The following is a 20,046-nucleotide window of genomic DNA, read 5'->3' as shown; positions in this document are numbered from 1 at the left end:
TTTTGGTGTTAAGTTTTAGAAGTTCTTTATAAATGTTGGTTATTAACCCCATATCAGACATATTGGCGAATATATTTTCCCATTGTGTGGGCTGTCTTTTTATTATGTTAATGGTGTCTTTTGCCGTACGAAAACTTTAAGTTTGTATAGTCCCATTTGTTTATTTTTTTCTTTATTTCACTTGCCTGTGGAAATAAATTGGCAAAAATATTGCTACAAGAGGTATCAGAGAGTTTACTGTCTATGTTTTCTTCCAAGATGCTTATGGTTTTGTGACTTACATTTAAGTCTTTTATCCATTTTAAGTATATTTTTGTGAATGGTGTAAGTTGGTGGTCTAGTTTCATCTTTTTACAGTTACCAGTCCAATTTTCCCAATGCCATTTATTAAAGAGACTATCTTTACTCTATTGTATGCTCTTATCTCCTTTGTCAAATATCAATTGATCATAAAGGTGTGGGTTCATTTCTGGGTTTTCTGTTTTGTTCCATTGACCTGTATGACTATTCTATGATAGTACCAAGCTGATTTGATTACAGTGGCTTTGTAGTATAACTTGATATCAGGAAGTGTGATACCTCCCTCTTTATTTTTTAATTTCAAGATTGCTGAGGCTATTTGTGTGTGGTTTTGTTTTTTGGGTTTTTTTTTTGGTTCCATATAAATTTTTGGAATATTTGTTCTATATCTTTGAAGTATGCCATTATTTTAATAAAAATTGCATTGAATTCATGAATTACTTTGGGTAGTAGAGATATTTTAATGATATTTATTCTTCCTATCCATGAACATGGTATATGCTTGCACATACTTGGATCTTTGTTGATTTCTTTTTTCAAAATCTTATAATTTTCCAAGTACAAGTCTTTTACGTTCTCAGTTAAATTGACTCTTAGGTACTTTATTCATTTTGTCACAATAGTGAGGAGGATTGTTTCCTTAATTTCTCTTTCAGACAATTTATTGTTAGTGCATAGAAATACCACTGATTTCTGAATATTGATTTTATATCCTACCACCTTACAAATTCATATATCATATCTAGTAGGTTTTTGACTGAAACTTTAGGGTTTTCTATGTACAATACTATGTGACCAACAAATAATGATAGTTTTACTTCTTTTCCAATTTGGATGCCTTTTATTTTTTCTTGTTGTTGTCTGATTGCTGTGGCTAGAACTTCAAGAACAACGTTGAATAAGAGTTGTGAAAGAGGGCATCCTTGACTTGTTCCTGATCTTAAGGGGATTGCTTTTCATTTTTGCTCATTGAGTATGATGTTGGTCAGGGGTCCCCAAACTACGGCCCACGGGCCACATGCGGCCCCCTGAGGCCATTTATCCAGCCCCTGCCACACTTCTGGAAGGGGCACCTCTTTCATTGGTGGTCAGTGAGAGGAGCATAGTTCCCATTTAAATACTGATCAGTTTGTTAATTTAAATTTACTTGTTCTTTATTTAGAATATTGTATTTATTCCTGTTTTGTTTTTTTTACTTTAAAATAAGATGTGTGCAGTGTGCATAGGGATTTGTTCATAGTTTTTTTTATAGTCCGGCCCTCCAATGGTCTGAGGGACAGTGAACTGGCCCCCTGTGTAAAAAGTTTGGGGACCCCTGATGTTGGTTGTTGGTTTGTCATAGATGGCCTTTATTATGTTGAGGTTTATTCCCTGTATTCCCATTTTGTTGAGAGTTTTGATCATAAATGGATGCTATAATTTATCAAATGCTTGTTCTGTATCTATTGATATAATAAGAGCCTTTTAATCTTCCTTTTGTTTATGTGATGGATCACATTTACTCATTTGCAACTATTGTACTAGCCTTGCCTTTCAGGAATGAATTCCATTTGATCGTAATGTATGATCTTTTTGATGTATTGCTGGATTCAGTTTGCTAATATTTTGTTGAGAATTTTAGCATCTATGTTTATCAAAAATATTGGCCTATATACCTAGCCAGGCAGTGGCACAGTGGATAGAGCATCAGACTGGGATGCAGAAGGTCCCAAGTTCAAGACCCCATGGTAGCCAGCTTGAACACAGGCTCATCTGGTTTCAGCAAAAGCTCACCAGCTTGAGCCCAAGATTGCTGTCTCGAGCAAGGGGTTACTCGGTCTGCTAATTGCTCGTGGTCAAGGCATATATGAGAAAGCAATCAATGAACAACTAAGGTGTTGCAACATGCAACAAAAAACTCATGATTGATGCTTCTCATCTCTCCATTCCTGTCTGTCTGTTCCTGTCTATCCATCTCTCTGATTCTCTCTCTCTGTCTCTGTAAATATATATATTGGCCTGTAGTTTTCTTTTTTTTTTTTTTTTTTGTATTTTTATAAAGCTGGAAACGGGGAGAGACAGTCAGACAGACTCATGCATGCGCCCAACCAGGATCCACCCAGCACACCCACCAGGGGGCGACACTCTGCCCACCAGGGGGCGATGCTCTGCCCCTCCGGGGCATCGCTCTGTTGCTACCAGAGCCACTCTAGCGCCTGGGGCAGAGGCCAAGGAGCCATCCCCAGCGCCCGGGCCATCTTTGCTCCAGTGGAGCCTCGGCTGCGGGAGGGGAAGAGAGAGACATAGAGGAAGTAGAGGGGGAGGGGTGGAGAAGCAAATGGGCGCCTCTCCTGTGTGCCCTGGCCAGGAATTGAACCTGGTACTTCTGCACTACAGGCAGACGCTCTACCACTGAGCCAACCAGCCAGGGCCTGTAGTTTTCTTTTTTTGTAGTGTCTTTACCTGATTTTGGAATGAGGATAATGCTTGCCTCATAATAGGAGTTTGGAAGTCTTCCCTTCTCTTGAAGTTTTTGAAACAGCTTGAGAAAGATAAGTTTTAATTCTTTGAATGTTTGGTAAAATTCACCTGTGAAACCATCTGGTCCAAGACTTTTGTTTGCTGAGTTTTTTGATAACTGTTTCAATTTCATTTGTTGTAATCAGTTTGTTTAGGTTTTCTGATTCTTCCGGATTGAGCTTTGGAAGATTGCATGTTTCTACAAATTTATCCATTTTACCTAGGTTGTCCAATTTTTTCGCATACAGATCCTCACAGTATTTTCATAAGAATCGTTTTTATTTCTGTGGTGTCAATTTTTTAACTCTCCACTTTCATTTCTTATTTTATTTATTTGAGTCCTCTCTTTTTTATTCTTGATGAATCTGGTTAAATGTTCATCAATCATGTTTACCTTTTTAAAGACCCAGCTCTTGGATTCATAAATCATTTTTATTGTTTTTTTAGCCTCTATATCATTTATTTTCATTCTGTTCTTTATTATTTCCTTCCTTCTACTTCCTTTGAGCTTTATTTGTTGGTTTTTTTCTAGTTCTTTTAGATGCAGGGTTAAGTTTATTTGAGTTTTTCTAACTTCTTAAGGTATGCCTTTAATGCTATGAACTTACCTCTCAAGACTGTTTTTGGCCTGACCTGTGGTGGCGCAGTGGATAAAGCGTCGACCTGGAAATGCTGAGGTTGCCGGTTCAAAACCCTGGGCTTGCCCAGTCAAGGCACATATGGGAGTTGATGCTTCCAGCTCCTCCCCCCTTCTCTCTCTCTGTCTCTCCTCTCTCTCTCTCTCTGTCTCTCCCTCTCCTCTCTAAAATGAATAAATAAATAAAAATTAAAAAAAAGGCTGTTTTTGCTGTGTCCTGTAAATTTTGAGTTGTTGTATCTGTATTTTCATTTGTTTCAAGGAAACTTTTTATTTCTTCTTTGATCTCATTGTTAACCCATTTGTTATTTAATAATATGCTATTTAGCCTTCAGGTGTTTGAATGTTTTTTAGTTTTTCTATTGTAGTTAACTTCTAGTTTTATGCTATTGTGATCAGGGAAGATGCTTGATATGATTTCAATCTTCTTAAATTTACTGATACTTGTTTTGTGCCCTAACATGTGGTCTATCCTAGAGAATGTACCATGAGCACTTGAAAAGGATGTATATTCTGCTGTTTTGAAGTAAAAGATTCATAAAATATCAATTAAATCCAGTTGATCTAGTATGTCATTTAAGGCTGCTATTTATTTGTTAATTTTCTGTGTGGAGGATCTATTCATTGATGGTCGTGGGATATTAAAATTCTCTACTATTATAGTATTGCTGTCAGTCTCATCCCTATGTCCCTCAAAGTATGTGATATATTTTGGTGCTCCTATATTAGGCACATAAATATTTACAATGGCTATATCCTCCTGTTGGATTGCTCTCTTTATCATTATGTAGTGATCTTCTTTATCACTTACTATAGCCTTTGTTTTAAAGTTTATTTGGTCACCTGACCTGTGGTGGCGCAGTGGATAAAGCATCGACCTGGAAATGCTGAGGTCGCCGGTTCAAAACCCTGGGCTTGCCTGGTCAAGGCACATATGGGAGTTGATGCTTCCAGCTCCTCCCCCCTTCTCTCTTTCTCTGTCTCTCTCCTCTCTAAAATGAATAAATAAAATAAAAAAAAATACCTACGTCAAAATAATTATTAAAAAAAAAAAGTTTATTTGGTCAAATACAAGTATTGCTACCACAGCTTTTTCTTATTTCTATTTGCATAAAATACTTTTTTTCATCCCTTCACTTTCAGTCTATATATATACTTTATTCTGAGGTGGGTCCCTTGCAGGCAACATACGTACAGATCCTGTTTTCTCAACCACGCAGCTACCCTATGTCTTTTGATTGGAGCATTTAATCCATTTACATTTATGGTTATTATTGATATGTACATATTTATTGCCATTTTATTATTTAAATCTATAGTCCTCTTTTTCTTAATTTCTTATTTCTTTTGCTTTTTTACAGTGGGCCCCTTAACATTTCTTGCAGTACTGGTTTAGTTGTAATGAATTCGTTGAATTTATTTATTTATTTATTATTTTTGTCTGGAAAGCTTTTTATTTCTCTTTCAATTTTAAATAATACCCTTGCTACAAAAAACATTTTTGGTTGTAAGTTTTTGTTTTGCGTCACTTTGAATATTTCTTGCTAATTCCTTCTGGCCTAAAGTTTTTCTGTTGAGAAGTTGAATATCATCTTTATAGAGGCTTCTCTGTAGGTAATTAACTGCTTTTCTCTAGCAATGTTTAGTATTTTTTCTTTGTCTCTTAACTTTGGCATTTTAATTACAATATCTTGGTGTTGGCATCCTTGGACTTCTTTTTAATGATACTCTCTGTGCTTCTTGAACTTTTGTGACTTTTTCCTTCATCATTTTAGGGAAATTTTTAGCTATGATTTTTTTCAAACAAATTTTTTATCCCTTGTTCTTTCCCTTCTGTTTCAGGAAACTCTATGATGCAGAAGTTGTTTCTCTTCAGGCTGTCTCAGAACTCTCTTAGAGTTTTCTCAGTCTTTTTGTGCCTCTTTTTGTTTTGCTGCTCTGTTTCATTGCTTCTGTTTATCTTGTTCTCTAAATTGTTGATTTAATTCTCTGTTTCATTCAGCCTGATTTGATTCCTTCTAGCACAGTCTTTATTTCTGATGTTGTATTTGTCATTTCTGACTGTCTCCTTGTTATGATTTCAATGTCCTTTTTGATGCTTGCTGTCTCTTTATTTAGGTACTCATTATAACCATCCATTGTTGCTTTAAGATCTTTGAATATCTTTAAAATTATTATTTTAAACTCTACATCTGGAACTTTGGTTTCTTTCATTTTATTTAGATATTTTTCTGAGGATTTCTCTTAATGATTTATTTGGGTCACATTTCTCTGTCTGCCCATTTTATCTATGTATTACTTAGCACTGTCTGACTTTGAAATTTTTGTGTTGTCTTTATGAGAAAGATGGGCTTGGTGGTACTGACCTCAAGGCCATCTGTTTTTCTTCCTCTAGGTTTGTTTCTTGAGGGTAGTATTTTCTCTTCTGTTGTATATGCATGTTGAATACAGTTGGTCCTTTTGTGGGTATGGTTACCCTTTCGGGCTGGCTGGCTCTAAGTGTCAACCTTGATCATGTGTATTACACATTGTGCAATGTCTGTCTTGTTGGGTGTATTTATTCTTTACAGTATCTGGTGCCAGCTAGACTACTCCTTTGGCATGTTCTTGTGTAGCTAGTTGAGTCTAGGATTCATACTGTCTGTCACCCACTACCAGTTGTGTTGTTTTTAGATCTTCTTGGGTTGGCATTAGCCATTGTTTGTAGCCTACTGTGGGCTACCTTTTTTTAGCTACTGTTCTTTTTGCTGTTTGTGTCTGTGTTTTCTCTGCCTGGGTAATGTGGGAGGGGTCAATGTGTGGATAAGGATCAGCTTCCTCCTGCTTAGGGATGACACCAGTTCTGTAAAATCCCCAAGTTCCATAAAATTTACTTCCACTTTTCAGCTGCTCTACTTCCTCTTGCAGCTGACTGGTCTTCTGACAGAGTCTTCTGTACAAAGACTGTAGTATGGGCTCAGACCAGCCTCACTCAATCAACCCCTCTATAGATTGCAAACTTGTTGGTTTAAGCAGCTGAAGTTGGGAGTACAACGTTAGTGGGACCCCTTCTATCTGGGGTCTCTTGTTCAGGAATTCAGTACAGAGAATGTGGCCTCCACTGCAGAGCTCAATCCCTCAGCCATGCCTGAATACTCAAATTTTATTTCTCCCCAACAAGGTGAGCAGCAGGTTCAGACCAAGTGTGGCCAACAGTCCCCTGCAGAAGTTCTTTCAGCTGGTAAGACCCTGGTCTCAGGGAGGAAGACTGAGAGAGTCTTCTCCTGGGGCTGACTGTGCCCCACCAAAAGTCACTAAGCCCCTTGACCAAACACAACAATAGGCTCACAGAGATTCACATGTTAAATGTCCATGCTCCAGGCTTCTCTCCCTTACCTCTGTGGATTCTAGCCCAGCATGACAGGATATCTAGCACCCAGACTGGCTAACTATGAAGCTTCACCCTATCTAATTCACATGAGCTAATGTGCCAGTGCTGATCACAGAGAACAGAACTTGCTTCAACTGGCCAGGTGTGAGGAGCCCTTCCCTAGGATACCACTCTTGCAAGAGTGTTAGGTCCTGAACCAATGCTTTTCCATAGCTGGCCACTGGATGTGCCAGCCCTTGACCTCTCTGGAAGAAACCCAGTGCAGACCAGTGGGAGACACTGCCTATGAATAGCCCCCAGCAACCTTCTTGAAGCTACAAGCAATCCAGAGTTTGTAGCTGCCTCTGCTGGGCCCAGATGCACATGGAAATACCAAGCTGCACCTAGGCTGACTTTTATCTACACAGGGCCTGGGGGAAGGTCTGCTTAAAAGGTTAAGGTTCCTTGAGTCTTGCCTCCACAGCCTCTGTCTGCTGGCAGCTTGTTGAGCTCAGCCACTGAGAAAACCTATGGTAGAGTCTAAAGCCTGTGGCAATTCAGGGTTTATGAAGGGTGGTGGGTGTGGTTCTTCCCCTTGGCCCCAACTGTCAGTCTATCCAGACTTTTTTACAGACCTCAGTAGAGTGTGGCCCCAGAACGGTGGTAGGTGCAACCTCTGAGACCAAAAACTGTGGTCTGCCCACTTTTTGGACACCTTTTCTACTGAGTCTCCTGTGAGGCGGAAGCACCAGTCATAGACTCGAGAGAATGTGGAGGAAAGCTCCAGCCTCAAAGCCAGAAATCTGAGTCATTGACATGCCCCCTACTTTCTGGCTTCTCAGAATGACCCAGTCTCTATGAGTAGGGCAGGAAAACTCTGGAGGGTGAAGCAGTTCTTTTCCCCAGGCTGATGCTGCTCAGAGGGAACTGTTTCACCAAGGAAAGATGGCAACTGCCATACTGGAGAATGACTCAGCATAGGGATTCTGGTTACTGTCCCACACAATGTCTCTCCCTGGGCCTCTAACTTTCATTATGCAACTCTAGTCCTTCAAGTTCTCCTTCCACTGAAGCACCAGGTAAGTGGCTATAAATAAGGTTTTTTTTTTTTTTTTGGCGCTGGCCTTTTAAGACAGAACCTGTGTCTCTGAGAGCTCCATCTCTTACTTGCAGACAGAAACCCCCCTCTTTTCACCTCCAAATGCTCTGTGAGTGCCTTTTCTAGGATCTGGGGCTATAGTCTGGGGCTCTAGGCCTGGGGCTGAGGATCTACACCTCTCAGGTGACCCTCCCCACAGTAAGAGTCCTTTCAGTGTTGGTTTTTCAAGGTGATTGTTCTTAAATTAAGTTGTAATGCAATTTGGTCCTGGGAGGTGGCAGTTGGAATGCTCGCCTACCTTGTCACCATCTTGGAATCAAAACTTTATTTAGAGAGATATATGTTTCAAATATGTACACTGTTACATTTATTATTATCACTTCCCCATATTATAAATAATGTAAATTCATTGTAGAAAATCAGAAAACATCTAAACTGTAAAGGAGGATATTATCAGTTTGTATGTAACTCAGTATTGTTTGTCCAGTTCTAGGGTTTGAGTTTTAAATCTCATATGAAACTTCTATGGTGTCAATTTATTTTCCTGTCTCTCTCTCAAGCTTTTTCTATGTGTGCAAACACATACACACATATGTATATAATAACCCTATATTTAATTTGAAATATTTATAGTACATATAAAGTTATATTGTGCAAAAATATACCTTTTTACTCTTTTATTCAGTATTCTGTGGTGAATGTATCACCATGTGATCATGCATAATTCTACTTATAATTTGTTTAATAACTTGCTTTTGGTAAATTTAATATAGCAATCTTAAAAAGCATGTTGTATTAGTAGTAATTCCTCACATGTTTATGGGTTATGTCCATGGGTAATTTGGTGATTATGAGGCCAAATAAACTGAGAAAGCAGTTTTTTTTTCTTTCACTGCATGACTTTTCAGAGCCTTGTGTGTTATGACTATTCAAAGAGCAGTAGTATTTATATTTAATACATTTCCCAATATTTACTTTTAAACATGTCAGCTCGACAAAATATTATAAAGACTTTAATATTTTTACAACCTGTCTGTTTACTTGTGTTGTATTTCACCATATACTATTTAAATAAAATGTGCCTGTTTCCAAGAATTTACTATTTTAAATTATATTTTAATTCATATTACACATCAATATTTATATACATCTGTGATTCCCCTTGCCTTAGGTATGATTTTTAGAATAAATTGAATAAAAATAACTTTAGTGAATTTTGAATTATAATGTAAAAATGACTACTAAACACTGCACTTCTTTAGATCCCAAATAGAAAACTTTGAGTAAATGTTTCTCCATATTTTCTGTTGGATTTCTGTATGTTTTATATTAAAATATGATAACTTCATTCATCTCATTGCTCAAAAAGTAAAAATTGGAGTCAAGAGAGCTTTTCTTACTCTTTGTACATCACTGCTTCATTCTGTCTATCTTCCAGATCTTCTGTATTTACCTTCAAATAGATCCACAATATGTTCACTTCCTTCCATGTCCATGACTACCTCTTGTCCAGATCATCATCAGACTTTCTACTCCTAATTGGATTCTTTCCTTTATCCCTTCACAAACTAGTCTTTAAACAGCAAACAGAGTGGTAGTTCAAAACATAAACCAAGTTATATCACTATCCCTGCTTGAAATTTGCTAACACTTTTCCATGGCACAGAAAATCCAAATCTAGATTGTATCAATTTAAGTAATTACTGCTCATACAACAACTTCTTTTTAAAATTGCTGTGGTGTAATACAGCAAACACTTATTTTCTGTTCCCATAAAGTATAAAACCAATTTCCTGGTATTCATGTATCTCCTTCTCAATGTTGATTAAGTAGCCCACACTGTTGGAAGCGCTGGCTCTGCCATCTTCATCAGGCAACTTTTAAAGTTACCATTGCTTGCTTATAACTAAAGTGTAGAAAGAACATAGAGAATCATGCATGGAAATTTTTGTTGGCCAGGCTTGAAGTGGCTGGGATATGTTTCTTGAATATTCTAAGCTTACCTCTCTCTGCCTTACTCTTTTGTTTGACTCTGTGCTCCATTTAAGACATAGCTTGATTTTTTTCCCCTAAAATGTATGCATTTTTAAAAATAATTCAGAAAGACCTTTGGTAACAATAAAATACAATAAATCTCATTTGTTTTGTTTCAGAACCCTGATTTATTTCCAATCTTTATCATAACCTGAGGTCATCATATGCCTTTGTTTTCCTATGCATTTGTTTGTCTCTCTCTCTCTCTGCCTCTACCTAAGTGTCTCTGAGAATAAAGATCTTGACTCTGACACTCACTGATTTTCATTAGAATGTAGAAGAAGATCTAGTATCTAATGGGCACTTAGAAATATTTTGAATGAGTGAATCAATACATATATAAAACTGATGATCATTTCTACTAAAATATGATTAAGAGAGCTAATTCATTTTTGTAGGTGAAATTAGAGAAAGGAATCATAAGAAAATATCAATGAAAATCCCAAAATTTGTATAGTGAGTCAAAAATTGACTGATAACAGAAACTGGAGTTTCAGACATTTTATAAGCTTTATGTCAGAGTTGTGCAGCAATTCTAATTAGCAATCATGTATTACCATGTATAATATGCTCTAATTTCTCAAGAGACATGTATATACAGCTTCTTAAAAGATTTTAATTATATTCCCTAATCAAAGCACCACCTTCCTTATTTTTGCTAAACTGGAGTACTATTAGTTTAAATACAAGAGAAATTTTGAACTTTAAAATAATAAATAAAAGAATATACTGTAATTTTTAAAGTTCTTTTTCTTAATCTTCCTTTCTCCATTTTGCTCCTAATTTTGTATAAATTTTAGTCATATCTAAAGTGAGAAAAGGAGCTTAGTTGGTTATTTGTAATAAATGTATTATTTTAATGCTTCATTATCTAGTGATTTTTTTTAGTAAAGTAATAACTAATAATAAAAAATATTCAAGGGAGTTATACTTATTTAAAGTATGTTAACTATTAAAACAATTAAAAATAAAAATGCATGGTATCTTCACCCTGCAACTGTACTAACATTAATCACACTTATACGTATTCAAAAGTCTAGTTTAGGATTTCAATTTGTGAAAAAAAAAAAGAGGAAACATTATTATATCAAACCATGACAACTGTAACTAGCTTTAGAAAACACTTTATAAATAAATTAAATCATACAGTGTTAGAATAAATATTGCTAACTGTTCTTTTGAGGCCTAGCTAATAATTCCTTTACTCAGTAGAGAGAAATTCTGCTTTAGTAAAATAGTATGTATAGCTTCAACAATTTGCCCAGTCTCTTAGAATTTATGTAACTGGATTATAAATCCTTCTAATGAGATTTTTCCTTTGTACATCTTGAACAAACATTTTCCTGATTTTGTCTCTCTTTCCATTAATATAGTTTAGTAATAAATTCTAAGTGATCTGAAAGTGTTGTGGCCCTTAGAGAATGGGCACTATATTAGGCAAATCTCAATGACTTTTATGTCTCCAAAAGTCAGGCAGTATTTCATTCCTAAATGTACTAATACATTGCATTTTAGTGATGGTCATTTGTATAAGATAAGGAATAAAAAAATATGATGTGGTAAGAATAACACTTTAGAAAAACACTTCACTAGAAATTGTTAAACTTATGCGACAAAAATCTGTTTTCAGTTTTAGCTAAGTTGACAGTGTGAGAAGTTCGGAAATTATATTTTACATATACTATAACTGAGAAAAACAGTAGAAGTGAGAGCTAGAAAACTTCCACAGAGGCCATGTATGCAAGGAATACAGCAAGGTCACGTGAAGTAATGCCAGTAAAATCAAGTGAAAGTCTTAATTATTAAGTAAGCATCTAAAAAATGTTGTTGAAAGTTTGATAGTAGTTGACAACAAGAAATCTAGAATAAGAGAGACTTGCATTCAATTTCTAGCTTATGCCATTTTTCATATGTGTGTTTTGAGATAAATTACTCAAAATTATATTTTATTTATACAGCAAGCTGGACTAAATGTTAAATCACAGTTAAAGAATATTTTGTGTTTTTAGCTAACACTTCATTTGTTCAAGATCAGTCCATATCCCTAAAAATAAGGTCAAAATGAATTCTTCTAAGTGGCCAATTAGCCCAGGAAGACTATAATAAAAATATACTTTAATAAAAAATAATAAATGATTAGAGTATAAAATAGTTCAAAATTTGGTTTCATCTACCATTTAGATCAGGGGTAGACAACCTTTTTATACCTACCGCCCACTTTTGTATCTCTGTTAGTAGTAAAATTTTCTAACCGCCCACTGGTTCCACAGTAATGGTGATTTATAAAGTAGGGAAGTAATTTTACTTTATAAAATTTATAAAGCAGAGTTACAGCAAGTTAAAGTATATAATAATAATTATTTACCAAGTACTTTATGTCAGATTTTTGCTAAGTTTGGCAGAATAAATCTTTAGAAAACAACTTACTATAGTTAAATCTATCTTTTTATTTATACTTTGGTTGCTCCAATGTCGCCCACCATGAAAGCTGGAACACCCACTAGAGGGCAGTAGGGACCAGGTTGACTACTACTGATTTAGAGTATACTCATAGCATAAATAATTAAGATTTGTATGTTTACCATGCTAACAAACCAGCCATGATAATGATTCATCAATTTGCTTTGATGAACACTGACTCCATGAAATTTAAAAATGAACCCAATGTATCAGGCACTTTTCTTAGGTAAATGTTACTGGGGTTTAAGTTCTATTAAACTTTGATATGAAAACCTCCAGCCTCTGTCCTTTGTGTTCTCTTGAAAGTCAGGACAGAATTTACCTGTTGAGAAGAGTGAGAGCTGGCCCATGGTAGAGAGGTAATGAGTCTGGGGAAAGAGGATATCAATTGCCTGCTATTTGATAAAGAGGACACAAGCAGCCTCATGGATAACAGCCTAAAGGGCCCTGTGGCAGCAAGATAGATGATTTGTCTCATTGAGCCATTGAGTCATTCATCCACTGCTTCTTCAGTGCATACCTCACTAAAACCATTTAATGTATTTACCCTTTATTAATGATTTAGGTTGCCTTTGCCAGCAAATCCAAAATACACTGCCCTAACATTAAACATTACTTCTTTTCAAAAGAAAAACAAAGAATCTCAGAATAATATTTTGAAAGCTGAAAAAAATTTTTCTTTTATTGAACAAATGCAGCTTTTCTCAGTAGTCTGACATTACTCAAAATGCTCAGTAATTAATCTGCAAAGGAAGTGGTAAATAGGTGAAGTATTTCTATTTTAAACTTTGACACATTTAAAATGCTTGAGTCTCCTTATACTGAGGTCTGCAAGTATTTCACTTCCAGCTACAGTAATGAATATATTCAAAAGGAAATGCGTACAAAATTATTATTATTATTTAGTTATTTTAGAAGGGGAAAATTTAGAAAATAAACAAAAGGAATGGTTAGTTCCCTGTGTAGGTGAATGAGCTGGTTGTAAGGATCAACATGTACTTCAGATTTTCTGTAATTTCTTGCTTAGTTCACTGCCACTTCTTTGATTAGAGTTAAACCAGCCTTGAGGTATATAGTACATTCATGACTATAGAATTAAACACCAAACTTGGCAAGAGGACAAAAGAAAAGAGTCTGTCAAAAAATAAAATAAAAAGCAGTTATATCTATCATCTCAGTTTAGAAAGCATTGAGTGGCCTTTTCATTAAGCTGTGTGTCCCCTATTATTTTTATTGGCTTACATATTTCAGGAAATTAGAAGTTGCAAAATTTTATGCAGCTTTAAAGATATTGTAAATAGAGGTTGAAAAGAAAATTATTTTGGAAAATATAGAAAAAAACAGTAAGACAAATAGAACATGGGGTTTAACACTGGATGCATCTGTATTTATTCCAGATTTATCTTCATTTCTCATTATATCTTGTCATATAGGAGTAGAATTTACTACCTGATCTGACCTAAGGAGATAGAAATGTCTGAGATGGGAAAACTAGGGTATATTTTTTAGCATCCCCAGTTAATAAGACCTTTTCAGTGAAACATCAGATATATATCAGTACTAAAATCAAAGGCGCAATTTCCACATAAGGCAGACACATTGGTACCTTCCCTGAGCCTTCCCAAGTTCCTTTCTGCTCTTTTTTCTCCCAGATCTCCAAATTTTTGTACATATTTCTGTCAGAATTTGCTCTTCTAAACTAAAATTTCAATTTTCTCCTAATTTCAGCACTATATATAACATAGATTGGTATTTATTTTCTTATGTTTAACAATTTCAGCAAAGCTATAGATTTCTCAGCTTTATTTCACTGGTTCTTTGAAATTTATCTCATTTGTAGTCCTGAGGAATGGCCATTTTTGTATTTTCTTCTACATGGCACTGGGATTGAGCAATTTAGCCAGGCTAGGCTAATTATAACACAGCATCCCCATGGGAAGAGTGATTGATGCAGAGATAGGCACTAAATCAATGAGAATTATCCTGTGAACTTTCCTGCTGGGAACGATGGGGAATACTGTCTTCATTTTGGATCATTACCTGTAAACAAATAAGGTCTGGTTGTTATGAGTCATCCTTCTTGGTTGAGCAAAAAGTTTATCTGCAGCAGGATTGAAAAGGTTGATATGAAAAAAGAAGCACAAATAAGCTTAACTGAGAAATGGAGGCTGAGACATGACAACGTTATTTTAACCCTGATTCTACCTGATCCTTAAACAATGTGGTAATCCAAGTTTGAAGACAATAATAATGCATATATATACTTATTATGTGATAATTTATAATACATTTGTTTAATTCACATAGTGTTTATAGTTTTCACATATTTTGCAAGTATTTGTTTATAGTATACCAAAATTATTTTCTTAATTATTTATTTTATTTTTTTAGGTGAAAGGAAGGGAGATAGTGAGGAAGACTCCCACATGCACTCTGACTGGGATCCACCCAGCAACCCCTTCTAGGGCCAATACTTGAGTACCAAGCTATTTTTAGCACTTGAGGCTAATGCTCTTGGACCAACCAAGCTATCCTCAGTGCCTGAGGCCATGCTCAAACCAATTCAGCCATTGTCTGTGGGAGAAAAAGAGAGAGTGAAGGGTGATAATGAGGGGTAGAGGAGCAGATGGTCATTCCTCTGGTGTGCCCTGACTGGGAATAGAACATATAACATAAGGCTTTCAGTGTGTACAATTCACAAACACTTGATTTACAGATATCTCACATTTGTAAAAGGAGTGAGGTGGTATACAATAGCAGTCGAATCTTTATACTAAATCTTTCCTTTTCTCATGCAAGACTCTGTTATTCAGTTAATACAACTGAGTTATAAATAATCCAAAATATCACTTCCTTTAAGATTTCAGCACTTAAAAGAGAAATAGAGTCTGAAAGTATCTACCTCATCTGTTTTCTTTCTACTATTCCAAAAACCATGCTAAATTTAGAGAATGTCCTGTTTTTACTGGTAGCACAAAAGAGATTTCCTGTCATCAAAGATTAGAATATGTGAAGCATTTTATTTTGGAAGGTAAATAGAGAAATAGAATGGTAATTAGATAGGAATAAAAGCTCAAGAAAAATTTTTATGTATTTATTTGTCAGTAGAAAACATCAGTATAGATTCTTGCAGGAAAGCAGTATATTCTGTTGTTGACATGTTTAGTTTTCCATATTACACCTAGAATATTCTCCTGATGGTCAATGAGAATGAGCCTCTCAGACCTCCCACTATATAAAGTATAATTGATATAGAATCCTAGCTTTTTGGCTTTGAAATATATTTTTGCATGTGGGCCAAGGCATTTTCTCCAATAGGCTGCTCCTTATTAGTAACTGAGTGTGGCAGGGAAACTAAGGCAGATTATTTCCTCAGAATTACGGGATTCCACTGTCTGCTGATCTTGGTTCAAAAAGTCTTTGATGTTTCTACCTGACTTTCTCTTCCTCTCTTCTTGACTTGGAGCCACACTCTCTTTTGGTCTCATGGTTCCTCTGGCTTCCTTGAGTCCCTGTTTCCATTTACTGAGTTATTTTCCTAATAAAGCTTTATGCATTTAACACCACATTATGGGGAGTGGGATGGCACAGAAACCTAGAGTGGGTGCCCAGTTAATATCTGTTCTTGATTTTTTTATATCTAAAAATGTCAGGTAGATGTCATTACATATCTTTGTTTGGAATATTGGAATCAGTAATTTATTTTTTATGCTGTGGCTTTCATTTCTGATATACTTGCTAAATTATTTTATTTCCCTATTTGAAGAGAAGAGTTTTAGTTTTCTTACTCTGGTATCTAAAGACTAATTTATTGCAAATGACTTCTGATGATATAGATTTCAGAACATAAGTTTTCCTGAAAAAATTTTATAAGTACACGTATTTTAATTTTATTTTGCAGAAATGTCAACACTTCCCATGCTGGTAAAAATTTTGTGCACACTCAATGCCAGAATTTCCAAATTCTTTTATTATTAAAGATTTGCAAACTATGAATTTTGGCAATTTATATAACATTTCAAAATCAAGAATAAAGTAAGCATTATACATTTATAAAATAAAAAGCCATACTATATGATATGCAGTTCATATGAGAATAGAGCAGTTTATTAAAAAAGTATTGTAATTCTCTTCTTTACCCCTTGGACCATGATTTTAGCCTCTTAGACACGCTTAATTATGAATGGCAAGGTTCACAAGCAAGACAAGAACTTCAAATAATCTGCTAATTTTCCTCAGAAGGTAAGAAAACAATTTTCCTTAAACTTGCTTTCATGAGTTTTCAATACAAGTGAAAGTCAACTTCCAAAGCAAAACTTATTTGTAGGTTTATGAACACACAACACATACACTATCATAATAATAGCTGAAGGTCAATTTGCCACCAAAGCATCTGTATTAGCTCTGTGTGATTTTGTTGATGGAGTAGTGTCCAAATGAAATAAAAATGAATATCAGTAGTGTCTACAAGCACAAGTTGTCTTTACTAGAGACAACACAATCATGTCTATGGGTTTTACACATATCTTTATCCCATTTGTCAATGTCTAATTAATTTCTCTCCTTTTTTTTTTTTTTTTTTTTTTTTGTATTTTTCTGAAGCTGGAAATGGGACGGGGATAGACAGTCAGACAGACTCCCGCAGACGCCCGACCGGGATCCACCCAGCACGCCCACCAGGGGGCGATGCTCTGCCCCTCTGGGGCGTCACTCTGTTGCGACCAGAGCCACTCTAGCGCCTGGGGCAGAGGCCAAGGAGCCATCCCCAGTGCCCGGGCCATCTTTGCTCCAATGGAGCCTCGCTGCGGGAGGGGAAGAGAGAGACAGAGAGGAAGGAGAGGGGGAGGGGTGGAGAAGCAGATGGGCGCCTCTCCTGTGTGCCTTGGCCGGGAATCGAACCCGGGACTTCTGCACGCCAGGCCGATGCTCTACCACTGAGCTAACCGGCCAGGGCCTGATTTCTCTTTTTGAAGCACTTCTTTCTCCCAATGTAGTTGGCAGTGATAATTAGGTGTAGGGTCTATAGAGTAATATGTAATGGGGAAAAATAGTGAGTCTTACTCTGGCTCTTACCTCTGCTCAAAACACTACTGCAAATGTAAAGATAATATCCCTGAAGTTTTATCAAATCCCAGTCAGACATATATTGTTAAACTTACTTGACTGCACATGAAAAGTACAAGTCAATTCCTGGAACCCTAAGTAATACCATTTGTCAGTGGGTGAAAGAAAGACCCCACGAGGATTTTAAAAATGACCCTTCACCCTGGAAAACAAGGCAGTTTTTAGAGGAGGGTGCCCGGTATGACCAAATACCACTGCTGCTCTAACAGTCCCTTGCAACTCCATTACAAAAGGACTCATGGATACTTGAAGTTAATTAATAGGTATTTAAACAAAGATAATTTTTTCCTTCCAGGATTCTGGAAAGTTCCTCTTCACAGATATTATAAGAGCAAAATTTTCTCTTCAGTCTCTCTTAGGCATTTCATGCTGTGTTTTGCATTATTTCTCATGCTGTGTTTTGCATTATTTCCCTTTTCTAATAGTCCCAGGCAAATCTCATGATGGCCTTTATAAGGCTTCTGCCTGAGTAATAGAATCTTCCTTGTTTCCAAAGTGTCACTGTTTAATTTCAGATAGTCCTTATGGAAAAGAAGTCACATTAATACAAATGTGGAAAGGTAGTAATGGACACTTTTATAACCCATGTAATCAAATCTCTCTTTCTCATCATTGCCTCTTATTTCCTTATCTCAAGATTGAAGCCACCCAAGACCCCTTTTCTTCCCCAATTCCATTAAACAATAAAGCAAACCAGCCATGGAGGTGTTCACCTTGACATAAAAATGTACTATCAAGAGAAAATTAAGTTTTGCTTTTGTTTCAACAGGTCACCAAGTTCCTACACACTTTTCATCTTTTTAATATTTGTCACTCTCCTTCTTTAGTTCAAGAACTACACAGTATAATAAACTCATTTTTTTTACAAATATCACTAAATGAATAAGTATGATTCAATGATCAGGTTTATGCAACTTAAAAAATAAATGTTTAAATAAAAAAGAAAATCTAATTAGATAACTTTTTATTTTTAAATTTTAATTAAATTTATTAGGGTGACATTGGTTAATAAAATGATGTAAGTTTCAAGTGTACATTTCTGTGATACATCATTTGTATTTTGCATTGTGTATTTAGCATCCAAAGTCCAATCACCTTCTTTTTTTTTTTTTTTTTTTTTTTTTTTTTTTCATTTTTTCATTTTTCTGAAGCTGGAAACAGGGAGAGACAGTCAGACAGACTCCCGCATGCGCCCGACCGGGATCCACCCGGCACGCCCACCAGGGGCGACGCTCTGCCCACCAGGGGGCGATGCTCTGCCCATCCTGGGCGTCGCCATATTGCGACCAGAGCCACTCTAGCGCCTGAGGCAGAGGCCACAGAGCCATCCCCAGCGCCCGGGCCATCTCTGCTCCAATGGAGCCTTGGCTGCGGGAGGGGAAGAGAGAGACAGAGAGAAAAGTGCGGCGGAGGGGTGGAGAAGCAAATGGGCGCTTCTCCTGTGTGCCCTGGCCGGGAATCGAACCCGGGTCCTCCGCACGCTAGGCCGACGCTCTACCGCTTAGCCAACCGGCCAGGGCCCAATCACCTTCTTTCACCACATATTTGAATCCCTTTACACTTTACTGCCCTCCCATCCCTTTTCTCTGATAACCACCATACTGTTATCTGTATCAATCAGTTCTCATTTGTCTTGTTTATTTGCTGTTTTATATCCCACATCTGAATGAAATCATGTGATTCTTAACTTTTTCTGTCTGAATTATTTTGCTTAGCATGATAGTCTCAAGATCAATATCAAGACATTGTTTTCACAAATGGCAATATTTCTTATGGCTGAGTAGTACTCCATTGTATTTATGTATCACATCTTTTTTATTATTTTACTTTATTTTATTTTTTTAGTGAGAGGACAGAACACAGAGACAGACTCCTGCATTTGCTCCACCTGGAATTCACCCGGCAAGGCCACTAGGGGGAGATACTCTGCCCATCTGGACCTTTGTTCCATTGTAACTGGAACAATTTTTAGTGCCTGAAGCAGAAACCATGGAGCTATCCTCATTTCCCAGGGCCAACTCGCTCCAATTGAGCCATGGCTACAGGAGGGGAGAAGGAGAGAGAGAGAGAGAAGCAAGAGGGGGAGTGATGGAGAAGCGGATGGGCACTTCTCTTGTGTGTCCTGAACCTGGGACATCCATACACCAGACCCACACATTACTGCTGAGCCAATCGGCCAGGACTACATCTTTTTTATCTAATTATCTATCAAAGGACACATCAGTTATTTTCATCTTGGTCACTGTGAATAATGCTGTGATATGGATTTGATATATTTTTTTACCAGTATAGATGAATTAAAGCCATCTTGACCACACTTCACCTGGACATCAAATATATAATCTATAGATGATGGTTATAATGCTCTTTCTTTTTTTTTTTTTAAATAATTTTATTTTTTTAATGAGGTGACATCAATAAATCAGGATACATATAATGCTCTTTCAATGGTCTGGAATATCCTTCACTCTTGACCATAATACATTCATTTAGTTCATAGTATTCTTTAATAAGTTATTTTTTTTGGCTCTTATAAATTAACGT

General features: G+C 36.3%; 1 non-coding gene across 1 annotated transcript; it reads right to left on the bottom strand.

Annotated features, from left to right (window-relative positions):
- Positions 1 to 2,635: 2,635 nt before the first annotated feature.
- Positions 2,636 to 2,711, bottom strand: TRNAY-GUA (transfer RNA tyrosine (anticodon GUA)). Its single transcript has one exon. It is a non-coding gene; the product is annotated as a tRNA-Tyr (tRNA).
- Between the last annotated feature and the right edge of the window lie 17,335 nt (positions 2,712 to 20,046).

This window comes from Saccopteryx bilineata, chromosome 2 (assembly GCF_036850765.1).
Source record: "Saccopteryx bilineata isolate mSacBil1 chromosome 2, mSacBil1_pri_phased_curated, whole genome shotgun sequence".
Taxonomy (NCBI): domain Eukaryota; kingdom Metazoa; phylum Chordata; class Mammalia; order Chiroptera; family Emballonuridae; genus Saccopteryx; species Saccopteryx bilineata.
Note: the sequence above shows the minus strand (reverse complement) of the source record. Positions and strands in the feature narration are given on the sequence as shown.